Source organism: Dermacentor silvarum, chromosome 7, assembly GCF_013339745.2.
Source record: "Dermacentor silvarum isolate Dsil-2018 chromosome 7, BIME_Dsil_1.4, whole genome shotgun sequence".
In the NCBI taxonomy this organism is placed as follows: Eukaryota; Metazoa; Arthropoda; class Arachnida; order Ixodida; family Ixodidae; genus Dermacentor; species Dermacentor silvarum.
The window spans coordinates 67,521,894-67,536,768 of record NC_051160.1 but is presented as its reverse complement, the minus strand read 5'-3'; the positions used below and the strand labels follow the sequence as shown (position 1 = coordinate 67,536,768).

Below are 14,875 nucleotides of genomic sequence, written 5' to 3'. Positions count from 1 at the left end.
ACGGCCATTAGAGAGCGTTCAAGCACAGGCACTCAAGATATGCCTCGGCTTGCCACGGCGTGCCTCCAATAAAGGCACAATTGAGGAAGCCCGCGTATTTCCATTATCGGTATACCTGTCCCACGAACCACTTCGTGTATATCTACGCTTACACGACACCATTGCCATCCATTGACGTTGGTTCTACATGAGCGGCCGGACAGCAGTTTCACAAGTGCACTGCGCTGCCATCTACCTCACATCACATCAGGCTATGCCCTTCCATATCACCCCGTCAAACCACCGTGGCTGATGATTCAACCTTCGGTATGCGTGCATGTCCCCGGCATACTAAAGAAATCATTGGTTCCCGTTAGCGGACTACAACAACTTGCTCTGGCATACATCTGGTGAGAATACCAGACCTATGTTCATGTTTACACTGACGGATCAACGTCACCAAAGGCATCGACAGCAGCTGTGGTGATACCAGCCCAGCAGATGACTCGAGGTTTCATTCTAGATCATAATTCTACATCAACCGCCGCAGATCTTGTGGCTATTCGAGAAGCGATTCGCCACATTTGCGGGGAAAGACCTCAAGAGTGGTGCATTTTCAACCCGCGCTGCAAATTTTTGGATGCTTCCTGCGCCACACCGCATATCAGGTTCTGCCACTGCAGATCACCGAGCTACTTTCATGCGCCCAAGAAAAACACCACCGCATAGTGTTCCAATGGATCCCGGGACACTGTGGGCTGAATGGTAATGAGATCGCCGATGCTTAAGCAAGGCACACCCTCAGCAATGGCCTGCGAACTGTAGTGCCGTTCTCTAGACCGGACATCACATGCCCCCTGTCGAAATTAATCAGGAGTGCGACGAGAACATACTGGGCCCAGCCAGACGCTCATCACGTCCGCCTTAAAAGGCTGGATCCCGATATGCAATTTCCTGTTCTGCGTTGAATTCCACGCCCTCATACATGCCTTATACACAGACTGCGATTAGGCGTCGCTTTCACGGGCAAATACTTGCACATCCTTGGACGGACAGACTTCCCGGACTGTTCAGTGTGTGGCGTTGTAGAGACTATAGACCATGTTCTCGTGGTGGGCCCTGAGTATGCGCGCGAAAGACGGACACTGGCAGCTACCTTGAGGCATTTATACAATAGACCACTGTCGGAGGACCTCTTGCTAGGCGCATGGCCAAAGAGTTGGCAGACGATGGAGGCAATGCGTGCTTTTTCACGTTTCTTAGGCGGCACGGGCCTGAACACACGCTTGTGATAACATTTATACAATGTGTCCATTCACATCGTTCCTCCCATTATCATCCCTCATTGTGACCCTCTTTCTTCCCCTCTTCCCCTTCAATTACGTAGAGTAGCAGGCCAGGTGCTCCATTTTCCGGCCGACCTCTCTACATTTTCCAATCATTAAACTACTTCTTCTTCTGCAGTTTTTTTAGACCAGGCAATTAACTGTGACAAGTCTTACACTGAAGGACATGGACTCCAATGCAACCCTTCTGCAAGATTTCAGCAAGAACAGTGCAGTGGTGGGCGCAAAACCTTTTTTTCGAACATACGTTCCGAAACATTCAACACCCTATAGTTTACAGCACGCTGGTAGTTTACAAGGACGCTTTCGTTAGGCATAGGATTGTGCCAAACCGAGAAACGATATCGAAAGCACAGTTGTCTGACCGTCCGTAGTCCATAACCCAAGCTAGAACGCCCGAGGCGAAAACCAGCAGCACCATTTATTGGGAATCAGCGAGTTCTACAAGGCAGCAGAACGAGACGATAGGTACGAAGCGGGCAGCCGTAACTTCAGGATAGCCGCCATGTTTTCTACAGTAAAGAATGTTTGAGAGCGTTAGCGTCTCCCGCTAAATCCCGAAAATATCAGAGGCACGCTATGCGCAAAGCTGCTATAGCGTTCTGCGCGTGCGCAGTGTGGCCCCACTAAGTTTTTAACGTTTAGCGTGGTGCGACTTACCGTATTCTAATCTGTCCGTTATTAATCCCTTAACTGCCGTGAAAAAGTGAGAAAAATGTGTTTTAAAAGGGGCAAACAAAAAATTGGCGAAAGTCATTGTGCGTGTCTGTCGAAATACAAGAAACTAAACGCATGTACATGCGCAAAAAGTAGCCATAAGTTCAGGACGAGTTAACTCGTCATCGGCACCAGAGGACGCTCGTTGTGATGGCGAGTTATCTGGTCACCGGCAGGTAAGGGGTTCAATCACCGTCCCGAGAAACTCGAGCGCCGCGCTAAACCTTAAGCCTAGCTATTACTTTCAATGCATCGCCTTTTTGGGTGCAACTGCAAATTTTGGTCCTTACGGCGCCTCCCAAGTCTAACAGCGGAAAAGAAATATAAAAAATTGAAAAAAAAAATGAGCCTGCCAGGATTCGAACCTGGAATCTTCTGATCCGTAGTCAGACGCGTTATCCGTTGCGCCACAGGCCCGGATGAGGACCTGGCGACTCGCCAGCCGTCCTTGAAGCCAGTGCATCCTTGTCGCATTAGCCTAGCGGAGGTGGTTTTTGTAGCTGGTTTTCACTATGAAAAAATTCTGCCACAAAGTACTGTTCGGTTTAAGCTTGACTATACTGTTGAAACTGGCTTGGTGAACTACAGATACAGTGGCGTGTCCTCTGGCGTTGGTGTCTAACAATGTACAGATCAAAACGCTAGGCCTTGTGGCAGCCATAAATGACCTATTGTGTTGGTCACTGTCGTTGTTCTAAGGACACTTACAAAAGCGCTCTTAAGAAGCGGACGCAAGCCTAAAATGATACGAGGTTAAAGTTGTTAACCATCGTTAACCTTAAGCAGCATTGCACGTACAGTACTCGCACTTGCCCCGTTTAATTGAGTGTTGTGTATCCTGCACGGGTTAATTGGTCGCGGAAATCAAACACCTGCTCTCCACTCCTGTCTGTGGAAACGACATGAGGGGACGCGAATGAAGACGCACTCACAAATTAATCGTATACGAGCCATTCCAGGCCAACTGTAACCAGTCTTGGCGCTCGTAACAGGCGCGCAACAGGCACGTCACATCACGGAGGAGTTTTGCGCCGATCCTAACTCTCTTGCATGCGTAATCATGCGAAAGACAATTAAAATTTGGAGTCGAACATCTCGGAGCACAGACACGCTATAGAAGAATTCTTCCAACGGATACTGTGTAGAAACACGACTGCCTCTAACTTTTCAATACAAATATACCCGCTTACTGCAGTCAACAAAAAGTTTTTTATTCGATTTTAATTCACTGGGCTGCTGACAGTGATAATTATCATCTCACCTTATGCCCCCCCCCCCCCCCCCCCCCGGCCACATAACTTATTTGCACAAGTGGTCTTCGCGTGCCTCTCAGGGCCTAATTTTAAGAAAACCAGAAAGATTAATTTGGAACACCCTGTATATCGTAATAACATTCTACAATAACATAGTTAACGCTTTTACTGCGAGTAAACAGCATCGTCAATTTGTTTCCGAAGCATTTTATACAATAAGCATTATTTAAACAGTTCTAATTTTTCTGATGCATAATTTTTCTCCTGCACAGAAACCAATAAACCTTCACTGTGTTGCAGACTTTGTAGCTCTACTGCACCTGTAATAAACCTCACATTAAAAGGTAATTGCATATTGCACTGCAGTGCATTGAATTTGTTTTGTTTATTGTGGTCGTAACAAATCCCACTATACTAAGAAACTACTTCGCCATAAACATCCCTGCCTTTAGTTGCTTCTCTCTCTGTGCCTCCTGTAAAACACCTGCAACAATGTGAAAAGTAGGCGTAGACCTTGTTTTTATAAGCAGTAGATCACACATTAAACAAAAGCAGACTAAATTGTGCAGTGAAGTAAGCCGGTTGCATCCCTTCCTGTGAATGATAGCATCTTTTCAAGTGTGGGTGGTTCTTGCATGTCCACAGTTCATAAAGTGTGCAGACGCATCGCGATGCATAGGCCGTGCGCAACACGACGGAGGCAATGTTGCTAATGAGTTTGTAATTACTTGCATTACTGCATAAACTCGTATAACCATATCCCATCATTACTCAGCCGAGCTTTCTCCGACTCATATTCACTAATATTTCAGTCAGCCGAGCTTGCTTTGGCTCACATTCACCAACATTATACTCAGCCGAGCTTGCTCGGACTCGTTCATCAAAATTCTACTCAGTCGAGCTTGCTCGGACTCATAGTCATCAAAGTTCTACTTAGCTGAGCTTGCTCTTACTCATATTCACCAAAATTCTACCCAGCCAGGCTCACACGAACTCAGCCTCACGGTTAGGTTCAAGTCTTAGTGAGCTGACGTTTGAGTGAGTTCACTGAGCTATGTATACATTACAATAAGTTAGTAGTGTACACGGGACCTCTGCGGTGCATACACAAACATTGCATATGAGCCCGTGTTGCATCGGATGAAGTAAAGGCAACTGCACAGATTGCAGTTAGCTTTATAGAAGTTAATTTAACGTAGCGTGGAAGTTTCTTCTCATGTCGATTCCAAAAAAGTGCATTGGATCTGCATCACATTTTGTGCCGATGCTGCTGGCTATATTGGCCATTATTGGGTGGCCACATTATGTACATTTCAACACAAAGTGGAATAAATTACTGTGGGGCAATATATATATATATATATATATATATATATATATATATATATATATATATCGCTTGCATCCCTGCAAGTACAACAATCAGAACATGACACAAACACATGCGCATAATAAGTTGCACACGTATGCTAAATGCATGAACAGACAGAATCAGTTGGCCGCCACCTATTGGTAAAAAAGAAAACCACAGGCCAATGCTGCAATGAGACCACGCATAATTATGCCCCTTGCCAGGTACATGGGTTATAGGAGACGCACGTAGAACGTCGCAGTTACCTCGAGGTAGCAGCTATGGACGCTGTTGCATTCTGTAGCAGAAACTCAACCACTCAAGTGTGTTGTCGGTACTTGTACTTAGGCACGCTTTTTATTGTCTGTATCTCAAAAACTTGTGGTCTCCTGTAAAATTTCACAGTGTTTGGATTTTGAGACTTACAAATGTAAACAGCTTCCATTCTTGCTCATGAAGACAGCTCATATGAAAGCTTAGATATAGGGTCAATGCTCCTCACTTTCCCTCTAAACATATGTAGTGTGCTATTGACATTCGAGTAGCTTTTCAACAGCAAGAAAGGGAATCAGCTTCCCTTGTTTTGAGCATTGGGCTATTGCAGGCAATTGGTCAGGGAGGCAAAAAGTTTGGCTAATACAATCTGTTCGGGAATACAAGATTTGATTGTACCTTGACGCTTTTCTCAATTGGAATTTCTTATTTTGGTAAAATAATTTAGTTTCAAATGGCTCCTATTAGCATGCTCTAACATTGGTCTAATACAGGTTAAGTACATGACTAGCTTAACAGATTGGGATGCTGGTTTGCATTTCCAGAAAAGGAACCATAGCACCTGCTCCAGTTGCATGTGTTTGGTGATCTGGAGTTTTCAGCCCCACTTCTAAGATAATGTGCTGAAGCAGGTAGAAGCACACGCATGCCATTGGCGGATAGTTTCGATAGCTTCTTACTTTACGCTTGTCACTACGAATACAAAATTTTAGCGTTCTATTTTGTTATTAAACAAACAAACGTACTCCTGACAAGGTATTTAATGTTTGCCGTGGGGCTACGCTGCTGCCCCGCGTACTGCAGCATATAGACTTTAGCTTCTTGACACATATTCACAGTATACAAACAGCGCGAGAGAAACAACTTTTATTGAGTCCTTGATGGGGTCAAAGGCGGCCAGAGGGGCGGCAAACAGCCCCTGTCGCCCCCTCCCTTAGACTGCGGCCAGTCCTTGTAGTCTAGCGGCGACCGCGCCCATTCGGATGACCCCGAGCTAATCCTCCGGGCCGCTGCTGAGCAGCCTAGCCTCCCACTGGTCAGCAGCGGTAATGGTTAGTGTAGGGTGGGCGTCATGTTTGTGAGTGCGCGTGACCTGTGCGCAGGCCCAGATAACGCGATGCAGGTCGGCAGGATGGTTACAGAGCGTGCAGAGCGGGGAGTAAATTTCAGGGTAGATGCGATGGTAGAGCTTAGGGTTGCGGACGGTGTTTGTTTGAAGTAAACACCATGTGGTAGACTGTTCTTTGTTGAGTGAGCGGCAAAGGGGTGAGTATTTAAAGCACGCCTTGCAATAGTATTGCAAGATCTCGCCGTAAGTGATCCTGAGGTCCTTTACCTGTGACTCGTGTAAGTTGTATGATGTGGCCACGAGTGCCTGACTCGAGGGCTGATTGCCGCTCTCCACCAAAAATGGCGTTCGAGCCCGGTGGATGAATTCTCGGGCGGCGCTGTGAGTGGCTTCGTTGCCAGCAAAACCGAAGTGGCCTGGGGCCGAGATCAACTGAACTATGCGGTGCCGGTCGGGAGGGGTATGTTTAAGTATGCGAAGTGCTGGATGGGAAATGAAACCTTTGATAAAATTGCGCACTGCTGTTTTCGGATCACTGATTATTACTCTTGCATGCGTGGAGGCGTATGCGAGCGCTACGGCGGCCTCTTCGCTCTCCTCAGGTATAATAGTGTGGACCGTAGCGGCGGTAATGTCATCGTGCGAAGACACGGTGAGGGCAGTAATGACCATAGCTGCCTGCCGAGGGTACTCAGCCAGCGTCTACTTACGGCACATGCGGAAGGGAAGAACACCTCTACTGCATGCAGTTGCCGCGACACAGGATGAGAAAGTAGACGACGCCCATGTCTGTTAGGATGGTATATGATGCTACGTATACAAGTGACTGCAGCTCCTTAAAAAGTGTGGTGTCGGCTTTTACGTCTTTCAAAATATTCAGAGAGGACTTGTATGCATAATTACAGCACACGCGCCGCTATGGACGAACCAGGCTGGCGCTGAGATTAAAGTTCACAACACAAATTCCATTGCACGTTCAGTAATTACACACAGATAATTTGCGGCTTCCTTCAGGGGCACACGTGAGCTTTCGGGTTGGTGCAAGAATATTGCCAGGAGCAGGAACCACTTTTGCGCAATTACGAGCAATATGCACACATCCTTTCTTCAGAAGCTGACGTTAAGCACGGGCAGCGCCAGGGTTTCTCTGCGTTGATATGACGACTTCGCTGCAGCCGAATTCCGAATACTGCATATGCGATGAGGACAGCTATATCGGTTTGTTGATAGGTTCTCATGTAGTTTGTTGTAGCGCAGGCAGAACGACACGGACATGAAAGACACACGAGATAGCACACATCGCTGAACGACCGGCTGCGAGCAGCTGTTTACGTCGGCCATGTTTCCTCGCACTGAACTTCAGAAACCGCTGTTGCGCGCTTCAAAACAAATTAAACTTCGAAGCGTTTTTGAATCACAAAACACGTGCATTATTTGCTCCTATTAAGGACTGGTCAATAATTTTGTAACACAAAGGTTTTTTCATTGAATTTGAAAACTTACGCGGCGTGTGCCACAAAGTTTGGCAACAAGCAACCCTGGGCGTCGCACCAGCCGCGTTCTTGAAATCATAATCGTGCGAAATTAGCCCTCTAAAATCGCATTGAGGACGCATGCGCCTGCACCGATTTTTATCGTTCCAGTCGACAGCATGTGAAACAGCCTTCACACGAAATGTTCTATTATATAATTTTCGATAACGCTCAGCAAGCTACCGCGCATACCCATTCCAGACAAATCTCGGAGAATCCCAAAGCTCCACGTAGTATCGTAGGCCTTCTCGGTGTCAAGAAGTACTGATAGGAAAAATTGCTTGTGTATGAAGGCATCCGGGCTGTTCGCCTCCGTACGGGCAAAGTGGTCTATAGTAGATCTACCTTCTCTGAGTCCACATTGGAGGAGGTCTAGTATTTTGTTATTCTCAATATAATAAATCAAGCGTAGGTTAATCCTTTCCTCAAAGAGTTTGCACAAACTGCTTGTCAACGCTATGGGTTTGTAGCTGACGGCTAAAGGAGGGTCCTTGCTCTCTTTGGGGAATTTGCATTACAATGACTTGTTTCAAAGCGGGCGGAATATGACCTGTAGACCACATGGCATTGAAACGTGACAGGAATACTTTGTGAGTTTCAGGGTCTAAGTGTATAATCATGTCATATGCTATTCCGTCGGTTTATGGGGCAGATTTGTTGCAACAGTTCAGTGAAGCCTGAAATTCCGCCATGCTAAATGGGCGATTGCATGGTTTGTTTAGCGTGCTTTTCCGATATAACGACAGTCGCCCTGCTTGTCGTTGATATCTTAAGAACGTGTCGGAATTGTGGGATGAATAGTGGGATGAACTAGAAATATGTTCGAAATGTGCACCTAGAAGATCAGCTTGATCTGTGAGGGCAACTCCCTGGATATTTACCAGCGGTAGAGGATGAGATTGTCGGCCTCTTAATTTGTTTACCCTGTTCCATGCTTTTCTTTCTTCTGTATGAGAATTGATGCTGCTGATTTATTTTTGCCATCTTTCCTGTTCTGCACGGTGGCGTATTCTTCTTCCTTGTGACTTAATTGCCTTGAAGTTAGTTACGTTCTCTATGGTTGGAGAGTTACGTAGGAGATTACAAGACTTGCTTTGGTTCTTCAGCGCTTCGGTGCATTCCTCACTCCACCATGGAATACGATGTTTCGAAACCGACCAATTTGTTTGGGGAGTACATACTCATGCAGCATAAATTACAAACGCTGTAATGTATGCTACTGCATTGTCAATACCAAGTGCACGGACATCGTCCCAGTCAAATGTGTTCACGAAACCGCGTCCAGTCAGCTGAATCGACTTTCCATCAAGGAACGCGTGTATAGCATTCAGCCTGTTTTGTAAGGTTTAAACGATGGGCAACAAGGGGGATCACTTCCATAAGGGTTGTTAATCACGTCCCACTCCAGATACGGCACAATTGCACTGGACGCTATGTTTAACATCTATGTAAGAAAATGTTTTGTGTGTAAGGCTGTAGTATGTTGGTTATTTCTTGCTAAGCAAGCAGGCATTTAGGAGAGGAGAATATGGAAGTTTCTATTATCCGTCCTCTCGCATCACAACGAGAGTCGCCCCACAGTGTACTATGCGCGTTTAGATCTCCAACGACTACGTAAGGAGTTATGGAGCTCTTCAATAAAGCATTGAAATGTTGCTCTAGAGAGCTGATAACTCGGGCGCATGTATGCACACGTGATAGTGACTACTTTATCGAATAGAACTGCTTTAATGGCAACTGCCTCAAGAAGGGTTCGGAGTTCCAGTCGCCGACAGCGACAGGCTACGCCTCTGTCGACTATTATAGCTACACCACCGGACGACGCGACGACGTCTTTCCGATCTCTCCGGAAAATGGCGTATTGCAGGAGAGTGTTTGTGTCGGTAGATTTAAAGTGTGTCTCTTGAACACACACTACCTTTGGATTGTATTTGTGTAGAAGATGTGCAATGTCATCGAGGTTGTGGATAAGACCACTCCCGTTCCAGTGTAATATTTGTGTGTCCAGACAGTTCTTTTTGTTGTTTTGTGCTGTGTGTCAAGAGGAGTCAATTTGGCTTACGGAGCTTTTCCAGGCCCTGCAACCTGGCGTTTTTCTTTCTTGGAGCGCTCGCGAGATTCGCGCCGCTCCCGAGGCGCTGGCTGCGCCGTCTGGCTTGGAGTTGTGTACATCGACTCCTGGGAGCCGCTGGACTTCCGCTCACTCGAGCGGCCTGTTTTCGGCGCATGCCTTGCATCGAAAAGCAGGGCCTTGGAGGCCATCAATCCAGAGGTCGTTGGGTTCTCCTTCATGAACGGCGAAACAGCACTGGCTGCTATCGCCAAGGAGGGGCTGGTGGCCATGGAGGAAGGAAAATATAGGAGGGAGCATACCGCAACCCGATTGTCGCCGACTGTGGTGGCCCAACACGTGATGAAAACGTCACAGCACGGAGGAAACGTCAGAGCGCGCGGTAGGTTTTAGTACTCCCAGCTGTTTCTTTTTTTTTTCGATACCCACTCGAAACCATTAGAAACTCTTGAAATAAACAAAAACGAAAACAACGAAAAAAAAAAAAACAAATCAAGGAAATATCTTGTCGCTTCCTGCACATATGTGCAGCTGCCGGCCGAGCGCGCACCGAATAAAAACTACCAGTAACCAAACATCTCGGCAAATCTCGGATTCTCCGTGATCTCGACGCAAGAGTGCACATGTTGGGCCACCACTGCTGGCTACACGAAGCGTTCGCCTGCCAAGGCTGGCTGCGTGACGTAAGGCTCCCTCCTATATTTTCTTCCTCCATGCTGGTGGCATAGCCGCAGCCACTATTTTAGGGGCGAAGAACCTTAGGGCCGAGCCTTGTCCCTCGTCCGTTGCCCGTAGCTCTCTGGCTTGCATGCAGACCGCTAGGGGCGCTGCGGTGCACAAGGGCTATATAAGCACTCTATATACTGTACACATGTACAGTATATATATATATATATATATATATATATATATATATATATATATATGGCCTAGTGGTAGAACGCCCGCCTCGGCTGCGGGAGGCTGTGGGTTCGATTCTCACCGCCGCCGGGCACCCACTGGTTCAAAAGGGTACAAGCGTACCCCGGCCTGGCGTTCGGCTTCCTTCAGGGGTGATACGCTTGGGAAAGGAGCCTGCGCCCTGAATTCCCGTCGAAACCAACGTGAGCACGTAAATCAAGTGGTGTCTGGGCCGCTCCCATGGCGGTCATTTCCCATGTGGCGCCCCAAGCACCTATTGAGGTGGGGGCACCTTCGGGTTGAGGTCAAACACCCCTTTCCAAGCGTTCAGATCCCATAATGGCCGAGCACCAGGCCGGGAGCGCGCTTGTACCCATTTTACCGGTAGGTACCCGGCGGCAGCACTTGCCTCCCACAGCCGCGGCGGATGCTCGTCTTCAAGGCCGTCTGTGGTTGGACAAGAGGCGCCCAGAGACAACAGCTGAAATCTCTATTGGGCCCTCTTTCGAGATGTGGACCTCCACGACAGCCGAGCACCAGGCCAGGGGACATCTCTACCCATTAGAAAAACCGGTGGGTTCCCGGCGGCACCGGGATTTGAACTCGGTACCTCCCGCATACGAGGCGGATGCTCTACCGCTAGGCCAGCGCTGCGGTACATATATATATATATATATATATATATATATATATATATATGTATGTGTGTGTGTGTGTGTGTGTGTGTGTGTGTGTAGTATATGTATGCCTAGCTCCGGCTTCCGGTTCCGCTTCCGGAAGCCGAAACCGGAAGCCGACTTCCGCCTTCCGGCTAACGCTTCCGGCGTTTTGCCCGAATGATCCCCCGGTGCTTCGCCCACTCATCATCAATAACTTCGTGGATATGCGGTGTTCTTAAGTCCGGGCCGACGCCGGAGTCTGCTGCGACGTTGTCAAATTGCACGCCGCATCAGCATACCCTGAGGTATGGAAAATAGAAACACGTTCCCGCGCTGCTTGAAACCAGGTGTCTTTTTTTAAATTTTCAATGTGATTTAGTACTTATCGTTTTTCCACGTGGGGCAATTTCGAGTGTCCACCATCACAGTTGGGACAGTGGAGCGTGCCACTACAGTTGTCGGATGCGAGTTCATGTTCACCCCATTCCGCACAGGCCAGTCGGCCTCGGCAGCTTTGCGAACCATGGCCGACTTGTGTGCGCTGGTGCTTCCCCACAGGGGCGTCTGCGTAAGCACGCGTTTCGTGAGTTGCGACACCAGGACCCGAGCACATTGGTATTGGACCCAATGCACCCTGACACTTGAAGCATCAGCGGGTATGTGGAATGGGAAGGCTGACACGAATTTCGGTATATCCTGTTTCTAGGATTTCCGGTAATACACTAGACGCAAACGTGAGAATCAGATGTTAAGCTGGAATATCCTGGTTGTCTCGCTTGATGTTTATTCTTTGTACTTGAATGACATTGTGTTCGTTCCTGCCCTCCGAGCTCTTCCTCGCTCGCTCGTCATCGCAGATAACCCCTTTACTTGCGTTAAGGGATCGATGTAGGGTCACAGTTATGGGCCCATTACCAAATGCTACGTGCTTCGCTAGTTTACTGCGTTGTTGAATATCGCGCACCTCAAAAAGGTGGGCGCCGCTGGTCGTTTTGGGCACATTGTAGCCAGCACCTAGTGTTTCAGTGAGACATTAAGCCACAGTGGATGTGAAATAGTTCTGACGGTCTTTTCGGTAGTTTGACCATCCAGCGGCCGTGGCTTGACTATGCAGAACATGGAAGCGTCGGAATGTTTCTTCACGCTGGCTGAACAGTTGGAAATTTTCTTTGCTTTGCCCTTTTTTGGATAGAGGACGATCGGGCAGTGGGGGAACTGTCTTAGCCATACATAATAGTTGATTTAGGCAGCTACGCCAGGCGCCCACCACAGAGCCCAAGAAGGGGATGCTACGAGTCCCGAAGGAAGCGCAGACGCCTGCTGTACGTGCATAGCTACTATAACCTAATATAACATACCGAAGGTTGGACAGACTACACAAGGTTAACTTTGCTGCCTGTGAAATCGGAAGTAAAATGAATAGAGGAGGATACAGTAAAGATTGGAAGTGAGAGAGCAAACCGAAGATCGGAGAAGGGGATAGGAAAAGGCAACTACCGATTGGCCCCGAGTGGGTCAGTCTGGAGGTGCCGTCTACGTGAAGCCGAGGTCACAGTGGTGGGTTGCGAGGCGCCATGATGGCCCATACACCCAGCATTGGCTCAAACTCCAGAATCTCCTTTCCCCCGGACACGGCTAAGCCGAGCACGGCTACACGGGGGAGGGTCCAATCCCAATGTGCTCGGGTCCTGGTGTCGCAACACACCAAACGCCTGCTTACGCAGACGCCCCTGTGGGGAAGCACCAGCTGAACTTCCGTGTATAAAAAATGAAAAGCGTTGCCTAGAACTGCGCTTCGTTAATAAAAAATCAACACTTAATTTTATCAGGAGCCTGAAGATAGGCCATGCACCCGAAATTGCATTTAAGGATTATTAGCAGTTCCTGTATTTTTTATAAGCCGCTAAAATGAAAAAATGAATGGTTAAGTTTTGGATTCTTTTTCGATAAGCTAGCTCCACACACACACACACACACACACACACACACACACACACACACACACACACACACACACACACACACACACACACACACACACACACGCACGCACGCACGCACGCACGCACGCACGCACGCACGCACGCACGCACGCACGCACGCACGCACGCACGCACGCACGCACGCACGCACGCACGCACGCACGCACGCGCGCACACACACACACACACGCACACGCACACGCACACGCACACGCACACGCACACGCACACACACACACACACACACACACACACACACACACACACACACACACACACACACACACACACACACACACACACACACACACACACACACACACACACACACACACAGAGAGAGAGAGAGAGAAATGACTTTATTTAGTGTGCAGCAATTTAGGAGTACAAGTCCAAGGTTAAATGGCGGTCAGTAGCCCTTGGGCCCTCACAGAATATGTGGCAGGTCCGCCCCCTCCTTACAAAGTTCACATTTGCCCGAATACTGGCCTGGGTAGTTGTGCCTATGAGTCACACCGCTTGTTACTTAGTAAATGCTGGGTGCGCGGGCTTCATAATGAAAAAAAAAAACATTACACAAGCTAAGGGCCCAGGAACTTCACGGAAAAATGTTTTAGACCAATACATTTCCCAGAAATGTAAACACGCACCAGTTAATATATAAAAAAATGTCGCAGTTTCACCCGAAAGGCGAAGCATCAATTTTGATAGCAAATTAGTCGAGAGCTATACAGAGCAAGGGTAGTAGTTTTATCAGCTGTACAAACTTGGACATGTAGCAGCAGTACTAACGGGCAGAACTGTTGTCGACGCCGTCGGCATTTTTCCCGCGTTCGCACCGAACGCGCGCGGCGTTGGTGACTGTTGCCGGTACCTCTGGCGGCGGCTCGGAGGTTTTCGACCAGATCAGAAGGGGACGCTCGTTGAGCAGCGTCGGAAGTTTTTACCACCTACTGCCAATGGAATACTGAGGGGGCCCCAGTAAAAATATGCTAGATAACGGTTCTGATGGCGCATGGTATTGTTTACAACTCAGAAAATTTATCAAATTACTTATTTTATGCGAGAAAACAATTTTGAATTTCTCTCCCACCGGCTGTCGAAATTTGCTAGGCACTGTAAACTATATATTGTTTTGTAGCTATTAATAAAATTTATTATTGGGAGTTGATATCACACAGCAACGCACAAGCCTAATGCAAAGGGGATTTTAATTTTTCTTCACCTTCTCACTCCTCAATAACAACTCCAGTGGAGAAGCCGGCAAAAGAGTCTGTCGGCAAAGAACCTCTCTTCGTCTGGTACCTTCAAAACAACAAAAGATGGGGTAACCCGATGAGTACTTCTTTGGAAGTCATAATATACCTCGAAGTATACTAATACTAATAAACGAAAAAGCCTGAAGTTCCCAAAGTGTTCTTCTAATCCCTTTAAACGAAAAGATTCATCTGGTGCTATAAATTGTTCAAAACGTTAATTTCAGTTGCGCAACGTCGCTCACGCACCAAGCTTTTTGTGCAGGCTAATTAATGAGCCGTCCGGTGGTCCAAATAATTTCCGAACCATGCACTACGCAGTCGCTCATAGCACTTGCTTTCTGTTCGGACGTTAAACCCTGTCACTAAGAGATCGTCTTTGAGACACGGCTGCGTAAACAGGATAGATCCCTTTGCGAGCACAGGAGTGGTGTGGAGGCTCGCCCCCTGTAGGTCGTCCTGTCGCACAGCGTCCGAGGAAGCGGGC

The 14,875-nt window shown here is 47.8% G+C and overlaps 1 non-coding gene across 1 annotated transcript; it reads right to left on the bottom strand.

Annotated features, from left to right (window-relative positions):
* Positions 1 to 2,386: 2,386 nt before the first annotated feature.
* Positions 2,387 to 2,459, bottom strand: Trnar-acg (transfer RNA arginine (anticodon ACG)). Its single transcript has one exon. It is a non-coding gene; the product is annotated as a tRNA-Arg (tRNA).
* Positions 2,460 to 14,875: the final 12,416 nt, after the last annotated feature.